Here is a 12,550-nt window from a genome sequence, read left to right on the forward strand (position 1 = left end):
CGAGCTTCGACTTCAGGTAACTCTCCATTCATAATTGATAGACATCATCCTTCTTCTACCCGGACTATTTACTTTCTTTACCCTGTATTTATGCGACGAAAAACACTTGCTCTTCTGTGTTGCACCTCAGTTTCGAACTTAAAGGACTTGCCGAACTTTGAAGTATACTTGCTTGGTTTTTGTCCAACAGTGCATGAAAAGATCTCAGGAGCTGAAGAACATGACAAACTTAAGCTGATTTCGATATGCTTTCAAACATGTCTTCATCGGATCTGCTACAAGCCTTTGCTGCATATTCATTGGTTAAGTTAGACCTATGGACTGATAGTGATAGCAAAAAGAAAAACCGTAGACAATACCAAATGTCAGGGAGCCTGATACGGATTGAAAGCGATAAATGGAGGTTTTAGTCGTAAACCAACAAAGATGTTCTTCTCAAGCTTAACTTGAAGGAGTGAATCCCGATAACAAGGTATAACCTTAATTCTCAAAGAGAAATGATATTTGATTGATTAAAAAGTTTCATATCCTTACAAAATGAGGGTTTAAATACAACCTCTAAAAGATAAGCAAAGGACAGGTACTACCCCTACTAGGGTTACAATATAGTTAATAATAAGAGAGTAAGATAGGTAATGCGCCCAGACAACAGGTACAGAGGTGCAGGTACGGAATGTCAGATTGTCTGTTGGTCGACTTCCTGAGGAAGTAATCTTGGCGATCCGCCCATGCTCATATGTGGATACGCCTTCTGGCGTACTCCTAGATCCGCCTTGCTCGCATGTCTTGGGGATCCGCCCTTCTAGGTGCATCCTCTGTGAGCTTGATTCTTGAAGACCCGCTAGAGTCCGTGCGATCAGTGTGGCCAGTTCGGATGTCCGCATCATTCTCTCCTTCTTTAAAAGAGTCTGGCACTGATTCGTTTTTGTTGAGCTCTAAAGGACCATCCGATTTCCATGGGCTAAGGTCACGGATGTTGAACGCTGGTGAGACTTTGCCAAGCCAGTTTGGCAATGCTATATGATAGGCATTGGCGTTGACCTTTTTGGTGATTTTATATGGCCCATACCTCCTAGGCCGAAGTTTGCTGCTTGCGGTGTTGGCGAGCCTCTCCTTGCCCAAATATACCATGACCTCATCTCCAACTTCAAACTGTAGGTCCCTGCGGTGCTCATCCGCCTTAGCCTTTAACTTCTGATTTCTATCCTCAAGAGTCTCCCTTACCTCTTGGTGCATCTGCATATAGTCCTGGGCCAGCTGGTTGGCAGCCACATTTCCCTTTGGAAGGTATGCTATATCAAGGGCATGGTTTGGGGTCTTTGTGTATACTACCTCAAATGGTGATCTCCCGGTTCCCGAATGTACAGAGCCGTTGTAGGCGAACTCAGCTTGGGCTAGAACCACATCCCACATCCGGGGCTTATCCTTGCACTTGCTACGCAGTAAGTTTCCCAGAGTTCTATTGACCGCTTTTGTCTGTCCGTCTGTCTGAGGGTGGGCAGTGGTACTAAACTTCAGAGAAGTATCAAAAAGAGCCCACAAGGTCCGCTAGAAGTGACTCAGAAACTTCGTGTCACGATCTGAGACAATACTCTTTGGTACGCCATGTAGTCTGACGACCTCCTTGAAGAACAGTTTAGCAGTTGCCGATGCATCATTGGTTTTTCGGCATGGTATGAAGTGTGCCATTTTTGAGAATCGGTCAACAACCACAAAGATGGAATCCATGCCCCTCTGAGTTCTGGGTAACTCTAGGACAAAATCCATGGATAGATCCTCCCATATAGTTTCTGGTACAGGTAGTGGTAGTTGCAAACCAACATTAGTGGGGTGTCCCTTGACGGTCTGGCAGATATAGCATCGTTCTACTAGGTACGCCACATCTCTCCTCATCTTGGGCCAGAAAAAATGGGAACTTACTGCTTCATAGGTCTTGTTTCGCCCAAAATGTCCCCCCAGGGATCCGCCATGCAGATCGCGGATAACTTTTTCGCGGATGGAAGTGCAAGGTAAACAAAGTTGGTTACCCCTCATTAGATACTCATCCGTGATGTGATACGCTCCATCTCCATGTTGGGTTTTACATTTCTCCCAAATGCTACCGAAGTTGGGATCCGCCAAGTACTCTCCTCTGATATGTTCGAAGCAGTCGGTCTCCAGATTGACGGTTTTTATTAGTGCAACCCTCCGACTCAAGGCGTCCGCCACTACGTTTTGTTTTCCCGCCTTATGGATAAGCTTATAGGGGAACTTATCTATGAAGGCGGACCATCGGGCATGCATGGAGCTTCGAAGTTGCTTCTGACTTCCTAGATACTTGAGGGCCTGATGGTCAGTGTAGAGAATGAATTCTTTCCCCACTAAGTAATGCTCCTATACTTTCAATGCCCTCACTATGGCATAAAATTCTTGATCATACGTTGCCCACTTTTGCCGTGCGTCACATAGCTTCTCACTGAAGTACGCAATGGGCCTTTTCTCTTGCATCAAAACACCACCAATCCCAATTCCACTGGCATCACACTCAACTTCAAACAGTTTATCAAAATCAGGATACGCCAGCACTGGCGCTGTACTCAGTTTTTCGTTGATCAAGGCGAAGCTCTCTTCTTGGGCGTCCGCCCACTCGAACCCCTTTCCTTTCTTCAAACATTCTGTCAATGGGGCCACTATGGAACTGAAGTTCTTAATGAATCTTCGATAAAATGTTGCTAGCCCATGAAAACTCCTGATGTCCCCCACATTCCTCGGAGTCGGCCATTCTCGGATGGCTCTCACCTTCTCTCCATCCACTTGGACACCGTCACCACTAACCACGAATCCAAGGAAAACCAAACTTTCCATGACAAAGTCACACTTCTTGGTGTTGGCGAATAGCTGGAGTTTCCTTAACAGATCAAATACTGTCTGCAAGTGCTTCTCATGATCCGCCAAGGTCTGGCTATGAATCAAAATATCATCAAAATACACAACTACGAACTTCCCAATCACCGGGCGAAGCACCTGATTCATTAGCCTCATAAAAGTACTAGGGGCATTGGTCATCCCAAATGGCATCACTAACCACTCATACAATCCATCCCTAGTCTTGAAAGCAGTCTTCCATTCATCCCCAACTCGAATACGTATCTGGTGATAACCGCTCCTGAGATCAATCTTGGAGAAGACTTTAGATCCGCCAAGCTGGTCCAGCATATCATCCAACCTTGGAATGGGAAACTTGTACTTGATGGTGATCTTGTTGATGGCCCTACTATCAACACACATCCGCCAAGACCCATCCTTCTTCGGCGTAAGTAAAGCTGGAATGGCGCAAGGACTCATACTCTCCCTAACGTATCCCATCTCGATGAGTTCCTCCACTTTCTGTCTCATGATGTCGTTCTCCTTCGGACTCATTCGATAGTGTGGGAGGCTTGGTAAGCTAGCCCCAGGCACAAGATCGATATGATGTTGGGTGTCCCTCAAAGGTGGTAACCCACTGGGTAGCTCTTCCGGGAACAGATCTTGATACTGGCCAAGTAGGCGGGTCACTTCACTCGGCATTTCCCTTTCGTCCCTTTGGGCGGATTCGTGATTCGCCTTAACCATTACCTCGTATACCATTTGGCTTTCTTCACATTCGCTGACAAACGATTTGTGTGTAGGACAGACTACCAAGGTAGACTTCTCGTCGGCCTTTGGCTCTCTCACCATTGGTGTAAGGACAAACTTCACCCCATTCTTCACAAATCTGTAAGTGTTCTCTCTTCCGGCGTGGGTGGCGTTGTTATCAAACTGCCAGGGTCGGCCCAACAATAGGTGGCATGCGTCCATATCGACCACATCACAATAGACTTCATCATGATAGTTACCAATCTCAGTCGGTACCTTGCATCTCTGGGTCACCCTCAACTCGCCAACGTTCTTGATCCATCCCACCCTGTAGGGATCAGGGTGCGCCTCTACCAACAACCCGAACTTCTGAACGGCGCTGCTACTCACAATGTTCTCCTGACTACCACTATCAATGATTACGTTGCATCGCCCTTTGTTCACAAGGCAACGAGTCCGGAATAGTTGATGCCTCTGATCGCCCTCTAGTCGGCTGGAGACTAATAAGCGTCTAACCACATGAATGGCGTATCTCCCTTCATCCGCCTCATCATCATCCTCTCCCAAGGGTTCACAATATACTTCATCCCCTTCTTCATAGTCTTCTTCACATCTTTCCACCATGTTAGCACTCTTCCTCCTAGGACACTCGTTGGATCTATGGCCTGGTTCATTGCACCTGAAACATTTAAAAGGCGCGGGCCTCGCATATGGATTGTTGCTCTTAGGTGGTGTAGGTACCTCCTTGTATGGCCTAGTATCTCCAACAGATCCTCTTCCCACACTATTAACCCTGACTCCACTGGCACTCGCCACTTGCTTGCCTTTGTCATAAGACTTCACGTTATCTCTTCCTCCAGGCGTATACTCAGTAGCGGCGGATCTCCGGGTTCGCCCGTTTAGTTGAGATTCAGCCTTCAGGGCCAAATTCCTGGCATCTTGCACTCGAACCACCATTTGTGTGCCAATACGATCCTGGATGTTGTATCTCAACCCTTCTAGGTACCTAGAGGTCTTTTGGCTTTCAGTTTCAGAATTCTGAGGTATACTCATGGACACTTCGGGCACCTTGAGAGCATCCTCTGTAGGAGCTGTAGATATACTGCTCATAGTCCGGCGGTAAGAACCGCTCCCTCAACATCGCCTTCATTCGTAGCCAAGATCTAATCGGATCTCTGCCCCCTCTTCTTCTTTCTTCCCTCATCTGATCCCACCAAACTGATGCGCCACCCTTCAGGCGATACGCCACCAGCCTTACTTTCCTCTCATCAGGAATCCCAGCATATTCAAAGAAGCGCGCAACTTCCGATAACCAATCTAAGAACCCCTCTATATCCAGTTCACCACCAAAAGACGGTAAGTCTATTTTTAACTTAAAGGCATCATCCCTGTCAAAGTTTCCTAGATCTGGTTCTGCCCTAACCATACCCACACGTCTGTTATCATTCGGGCCAACACCCCTCATATTTCTAAAGGCACCATTATCCCCAATATCCTCAAAATCATCACTATCGCTATCAGCGTTATGCACAAGGACAAAGTCAGGCCTTCTTACCTCAGGATCCCTAGGACCCATTTGTGGACGTGGTTGTTCAAGGGCTCCTTCCTTTCTCTGAGTTGATCCTCCTGCTGCGGATTGGATTAAGGACCGAACCTCCAGTTTGAAGTTTTCCAGGGAGGTGGTTAACTCCAGCAACTTTTGATCGGTCTGTCTCTGCCGCTCATGGCTGGCCTGAATCTGTTCCGCGAGGTGCTCCCTTAGCTCCTCATACCTCCGGTCACTGGTTTCCATAGAATCTTGCGGTTGTCGGGGTTGAACCATTGCCAAAAGAAGTTTCGGGTCAGGAAACGATTGGCTCTGATACCAACTGATACGGATTGAAAGCGATAAATGGAGGTTTTAGTCGTAAACCAACAAAGATGTTCTTCTCAAGCTTAACTTGAAGGAGTGAATCCCAATAACAAGGTATAACCTTAATTCTCAAAGAGAAATGATATTTGATTGATTAAAAAGTTTCATATCCTTACAAAATGAGGGTTTAAATACAACCTCTAAAAGATAAGCAAAGGACAGGGACTACCCCTACTAGGGTTACAATACAGTTAATAATAAGAGGGTAAGATAGGTAATGAGCCCAGACAACAGGTACAGAGGTGCAGGTACGGAATGTCAGATTGTCTGTTGGTCGACTTCCTGAGGAAGTAATCTTGGCGATCCGCCCATGCTCATATGTGGATACGCCTTCTGGCGTACTCCTAGATCCGCCTTGCTCGCATGTCTTGGGGATCCGCCCTTCTAGGTGCATCCTCTGTGAGCTTGATTCTTGAAGACCCGCTAGAGTCCGCGCGATCAGTGTGGCCAGTTCGGATGTCCGCATCAGAGCCACGGTGTGGTGCTTACTTGTCTTCCCCGAAGTAAGACAGGCAGGAGGATTAGATCACTCTATTTGGATATGCTGCCGAACTCATAGAGCTTGCCACAGTTAGAGAAGATAATAAGAGCAACTTCAGAATCACAAAGCACAGAAAGCTCATAAGCTTCTCCTGTCGTCTTGTTCACCAGGAGCACTGAATTAGGAGACACATGGAAAAAGGCAAAACTTAAGCGAATCTGTGAAAGATACTGAGTGAGTGAGCTTGGGTATGAAAGTCCAAGTTCATCTCACTAGGATTATAAATTGGAGCTTTCTCTTGATTCTTTCAAGCACAAATCTGTTTATTTAGAAACAGAATATCATGTTTTAATCTTCCCCATACTGTTGAAGAAGAAAGATGATTTTTTATAGGTTCATGACTATCAGATGGTCCTTCATAGACGAGATCGGATGCTGGTCGAATCTTGTTCCGAACAACGCCCTCAAAGCACCACAAACCACTGGTCGAGTATGTAACCCTAATCGGAATCAACAGCAGCGATGACATTTCCACCGATGCACGGTTGAGTATGTAACCCCAATCGCAATCGCATCCCATCTTGAGATATCAATGCCTTCACGACCTAACGGCGGAGAAGAGCCGCCCCTCAAAACCCCAAATTCATCTTATGCTTATGTAGTAGGTGTATCAGATCTTGAATTGGTAATTTGGTAAGAGTATTATCAGATAAGAACAGTCACACGTCAGCTTAGTCTGTCAATTTTATAAATTTTTGGGTAATTTGGGGCAGAATCAATCTAATCTAAAACTCCACGTACAAAATAACACTAATATAGGGATAACGGAACTAAAATACGTCATTGATATTACTTATCGTGTCAATTATAAGTAGATGAAGAAATTATAACTTAACGGAGTAATAGAAATAACGTGTCTAATCCGTTATTGAGGTCTAAATTTATACCAGTTTTTAAACGTTAAAACTATATTGATGTTACCTAAAGTCTAAATTAATACTTCTCTAAAAACAATATATACCTATTTTGTTACCTTATATCTAAATTTTTGTTTTTTTTTAATTTTTCAAATTTTTAATTATATTCACGCATGAACGGATTTCACCTAAGAGGTTACTCATGCTTTTTATTAAGACAATAGAACCGATTTCACCTAAGAGGTTACTCATGCTTTTTATTAAGACAATAGTTTAAGATTTTTTTTTTTAATAATTTGAATACTTTATATTATTGCAAAAATTTATTAATTGGAATGTTAAAAGATTCATAAATTACTAGAAAATCCACGTATTAAGTGGGCTATATAATACCGTCTATTATTGTTATAAGTAAATAATTAATTATTATAAACAAGAAAAGCAGAATGGACACTTTTTTGTCTCGTATGTATTCCGCATGTCTATATCTCTCAGAATATCAGACACGTACATCAACTTCTAAACTCGTATATTAACCTCTTAAAAGTGTCAGTACATTATAGAAATATACATATATATAGTTATAGCAAATGACAAGTAATTAAAAGGAACTCATAAATTCAACATTATTACAATACAATAAGACATAGGAAGTAAATGTTATCAATAATCACTAATATATATAAGCATGGAAATAAGAGTACGATATTATTATTCGTATGAGATGCTACTAAAATAATTTGCTGAAATGATCTCTTTGCTATGTCGTGTCATTTATCATTACAATAAAATTATAGGTCCGTCGCTGAATCTGCATAGGAGGGACGTCTTTATATTGGTATTAATTGATCTAGGATTTTAAATTAGTTTTTATTTAAAACTAAAAAAATTAATGCAGTTATAAACTTGTATTTTAAAAAAAAAATCAGATTATGATCTCTCCATATTAATAAAAACTGGACATCAATTAGTAAATCCAAATTCCGTAATTTATTTTAGATTCTTTCCAAGTTCACCTAGCCATGAAGCTTCCAATTGTCTATACTTTTTTTTAAGAAACTCTATCAGATTTGTTTTTTTTTTTAAAAACTATTAGATTCTGATTTACAAAGACGATTTAGGAGAGACGCATCAAAATCTTCCATTTTCAAGCACTTAATCGCTAAAACCTGTTAAGGGATGTGATTTTCAAATTTAGTTTTTCATTTTTCAGTTATCATGCTTTATATCGTAAAGAGCATAAAATCTATTAAAACTATTTCATGATTATTAAATTCAAGAAAACTTTTTCTTAGATACACTTCTACTTTCTGTTGTTGCTTGTCACATTCAATAAAAAAAACTTAAGCAAGTTGATCTCATATGCAAAACTCTACTTAATCATAAATCTGTAAAATTGAAAATTAATTATATTTCTTTTATTAATTTTCTATATCAAAATATTGCAAAACTGAATTTCAGACCATTATAATGTTTAACTTTTGATGTCACTAGTTGAACGTGATTAATATTTATTAGGACCCTCATTAAATACTTCGCTCTTAAAATTTGATTTCACTAAACCCTTTAACTTTGGAGGTGATTAATATTTCATTTAATACTTCGCCCTTAAAATCCAAAATCTCTGGAAGTTATTATTACTCCAACAAACAGAATTGATATGCTAACCAAAGGTAAAAATGTTGCGCATTCTGCGTGAGGTATGCTAATTGATCTCGAGAGATGCAACTGCATGAGGTATTCTAATTGATCTCGAGAGGTAGCGATTGCAATGGTATTAGCTAATTTCCGAAATATATCACAGCAGGTCTTTTGGCCTTCTGCTGCTAAGGATGATCCCTCTAACCCATCATCAAAAAACACAATAAATAATTAAATAATCACCTAACAAGATTCGATGAAATCATATTTCAATTTTTCTTTCCAGATATGCTCTAATTTGGAAAGGTAAAAATAAAAATAGGTCATAGATTTCAATTTTTCTTTCCAGATATGCTCTAATTTGGAAAGGTAAGAATAAAAATAGATCATAATAACTAAAACATCGCAATTTCATAACAAACTGCCATTTGGCAATCGAACAAGGGGGGGCCTAGCCGGAACAAAACATGTTCTTCTTCTTGATTACAGATAGGGAAAATAACCTCAACAGGGACCATGTCAAATTCTCAAAGCTGTTAAAGTGGGTTACTGCCAGAAAAATTCAAATTATCCCTACATCTCATGTAACCATAAATGTCCAATTCTTCTACAATGATTCCCTTTCATTTAAACTGTGTTTGTATGATAATTTGAAGGACTTAATTGTTTAATATGAAAGATTTCAGGACAATATTGTTACTTAATGCATGATTTAGGGACAACAAGTGAAAATTACCCCTGAAGTGGCTTGTGACAACAAGCAGCAGAAACACCTGAAACTACTTGGATATCACAACTAACACCACCAGAATAGATAGCATCACTGCAATGCAAGCTTACAGAGTTCATTACTGATTATTCTAAATTCGGAATGGAAACGAAAACTGGACAGGCATGGTATAATATTACGATGGACGGACGGTTGAAAGTAACTGATGAACCTAAATTACTGAAAAAAAAACAGCAGTCTATTTTCATGACCGAGGCTCACTGAATGGTACTGAACTAAAATAATATAATAATATAATCCTTTAAACATAGAATTAATTAAAATAAAAAGTTTATAAAAATAATAACGGTTCTAATAATAATAATAATAATAAATAATTATAATAAGTAATGATAAATTACTGAACTGAACTAATTACAGAACTGAATGCGGCTACTGAACTGAAATTAAGTGACAAAGAACAGAACCTCCATTGCTACAGAACTATCTATTCAGCTTGCAGAATGTCAATCTGCCCACTAAGAAGGTGTTTGGATTGCTGGCTGCTGATCCTGAGAAGAAGGCATAGAGTTTAACCTCAGTTCAGTAGAAACAAAGTTATCTGATGTTGCTGCAGAGTTGACGATTTTGAGTCTCTCTGTCTTCCACTTTTGTGCCAAAAAGTGCCAAAAGATTTGCAGTTTTAAGCTCTGAGAAATGTAAAGACGAGTCTTTCAGACTTTCTTCCCAATTATCCTGCCCGAACTAAAGAACACCAACCCAGAGAGAATCAAGCTCTTACTCTAACCAGAAGCTTATCAAATGAGTTGAAAATCAGCAACTTGAGAACATGAAAATATTTGCGAATTCAAACATCATTTAGTTATATCAGTCCAAGAGCAATAAGAAAGAAAGAGCACAAGCATTTGAAAGTGCTAACAATGAGCACCTGTAAATATACAGAACAATCATACTTCATGCTTCTACCGAGAAAAACAAATGCAATATTTTGCATTTTTAACTGCTGTCAGTTTATTCAGTAAGATCTAATGCATGCCAAATGATGATGCATAGCATATGCTATAACGAAACAAGTTGACCATATAAAGCTTAAACCAAATCATTTCTGATCCAGAAATGCATCCATCAATCAACAACACTTATTCAACATAAAAGAAAAAAAGAAGCAGTTCATAGTTGTCTTATTTGAGGCATGGAGATAATAAGCTCAAAGTCGAAAATCGAGATCAGGCATACTATTATCATTCATGGATGATTGTTGACGGTTCCACAGAAGTGTGTTGAGCATTTGTTTCTGCTTCATAGTCTTCGGAAAAGGCTCCTCCATGGAAGTTCACTAATGATGCAAGTTGTGATTGCTGTTGCATTGGTGTAATCAGCCTGTCTACTGATGGGTTCAAGGCTGGAAGGTAAGCTTCGATCCCATTGGCTGCATAGAAATTAAAAAATTATACGTTTTATTAAACAACTTGGCTGTTTAAAATTGGAACTCGGTGGTTAAGATGTTCAAAATCATACAAACTGTTGAAGCCCTATAGTTTAGTGCTCAAGAAGCTAAAATGTCCTATAAATTGCAGGGCAAACTTGAAATTTTGTCATTCACAATGGAAGGAAAACAGGTAGGAAAATAAGAAGTAAAAGAGCAAGTATAATAGTTATCTTTTTGGTTCTTAATTGTTTCTTGTAGACTTCAACTACCAATGTTGGGGATCTCATTCAAAGAACTTCAACTACTCATGCTTCCTCTATTTCGTAGAACAAATTGAATTTCTACTATACTGACAATTCAAAATACTATGATTTTTCACAATAAAAAAATGCTAATCATAAATAGAATCCTTAGTCCCCTTACCTCTTTAATATCAGAGCTTTGTTCAGCCAGTAAAAGACCCCACGAATAAAAGGGCGGTGCACCGGACCCGTCGGGGGAGGGGTGTGTGGTGGGTGTATTGGAGACAAACCTTCCCTCCTAAGACTCAGACTAGAACCCGTGACACAACAACAACAACAACGTTTATTGTGCCAAGGCTCGAAAAGACCCCACGAATACCTGAAGTAAATCCCATTAATTAAGAACTTCAAAATTCTTACAATTGACAATAATTACTATAAACCTTCAGCTCAATCAGAATCAAAACACAAAGTGCCAAAGAAAAACTTAGAGGGATTCCTTCAACCTTTCTAATACACGCCTCCTCCTTAAGAAGGAAAAGGATTGCTTCAAAATCTTTCTGATACACGCCTCCTCATTAAGAAGGAAAATAAGGGTCAAACAGCCAAACTTCATCGCCGGGGTCTATCACTGTGGGAAAGCGAAGAAGTAAAATAAAGTCACAAGTGGAAGCAAACAACAGCGGCAAACTTAATTACGAAATGAAAATTACCGGCAAATACGGGGGCTGCAAATCGATCAGTGTGAGGTTAATTTTGTATGAGTTCATGACTATCACGGTTTAAGGTTGTAGACGAATCAAAACGTGGTCGAGTTGCAGTATGTTTTAGCAAAGGGAAGGCCGATGCCATTTTCACCGATGCACGGCGGCGGAGAAGAAGGCAAACTGCGCTTTCTTTCGATATAAACTTCAATTTATAGGCGTAACAAGGAGATAGTGACACATACCTTCTATGTGTCGAACTTATAAAATTTTGTTCTTTTTTAATTCAAACCAGATTTTGATTGTCGGTGTAAGTTAGGGCTTTAAATGAGTGGGTCACCGTAAACGGTTCGGTGTTGGGTTCGATAAAATCTCGATTATATTTAGTTCAATTATAAACGAGTCAAGTTTAAACACGATGAATCTCAGTTTGAAAGCTTTGTGTCTCTATTATAGACCATATAAACAAACCTAACAAGTGTGATTATAATATTGATGAAATGCTTTTAACTAGGATGGGTTCAATTTTTTTTTTTTTTAGGTTTAATACATCATTTGTCTTCTGAATTTGTCCAAAAAACTTGATTGGCCTCATGTATCCTGATAGCCATCTGAACTTGCATTAAATGTTCAGTTAGCCCCCTAAACTTAAGTAAAATGTAATTAATTGTTCATTTGCTCGCAAAACAAATAAGTTAAATGCAGAAGATGTATTATATACAATTTGTATTCTCTAATCTAACAACCGTATACTCCGACTTCGATCGTTTTACTTTTTTTTTAAAACTTGTGCAATATGTTTTTCGCATTTAACTTACTTTTTTTTTGCAACCGAGTGATCCATTGATTATATTTTGCGCAAGTTCAGGGGCTACTCAACATTTAATGCAAGTTTAGAGG

General features: G+C 39.9%; 1 long non-coding RNA gene across 2 annotated transcripts; it reads right to left on the reverse strand.

Moving 5' to 3' along the window:
* Window positions 1-9,588: 9,588 nt before the first annotated feature.
* LOC136227328 (uncharacterized) lies at window positions 9,589-11,808 on the reverse strand. Of its 2 annotated transcripts, XR_010688006.1 has the most exons (4): window positions 11,660-11,808; window positions 11,453-11,577; window positions 11,128-11,325; window positions 9,589-10,704 (listed from the first exon to the last, which is right to left on the reverse strand). It is a non-coding gene; the product is annotated as an uncharacterized lncRNA (long non-coding RNA). The 2 variants fall into 2 exon arrangements; XR_010688005.1 differs by having other exon boundaries at window positions 11,128-11,577.
* Window positions 11,809-12,550: the final 742 nt, after the last annotated feature.

This window comes from Euphorbia lathyris, chromosome 4 (genome assembly GCF_963576675.1).
Source record: "Euphorbia lathyris chromosome 4, ddEupLath1.1, whole genome shotgun sequence".
Taxonomy (NCBI): Eukaryota; Viridiplantae; Streptophyta; class Magnoliopsida; order Malpighiales; family Euphorbiaceae; genus Euphorbia; species Euphorbia lathyris.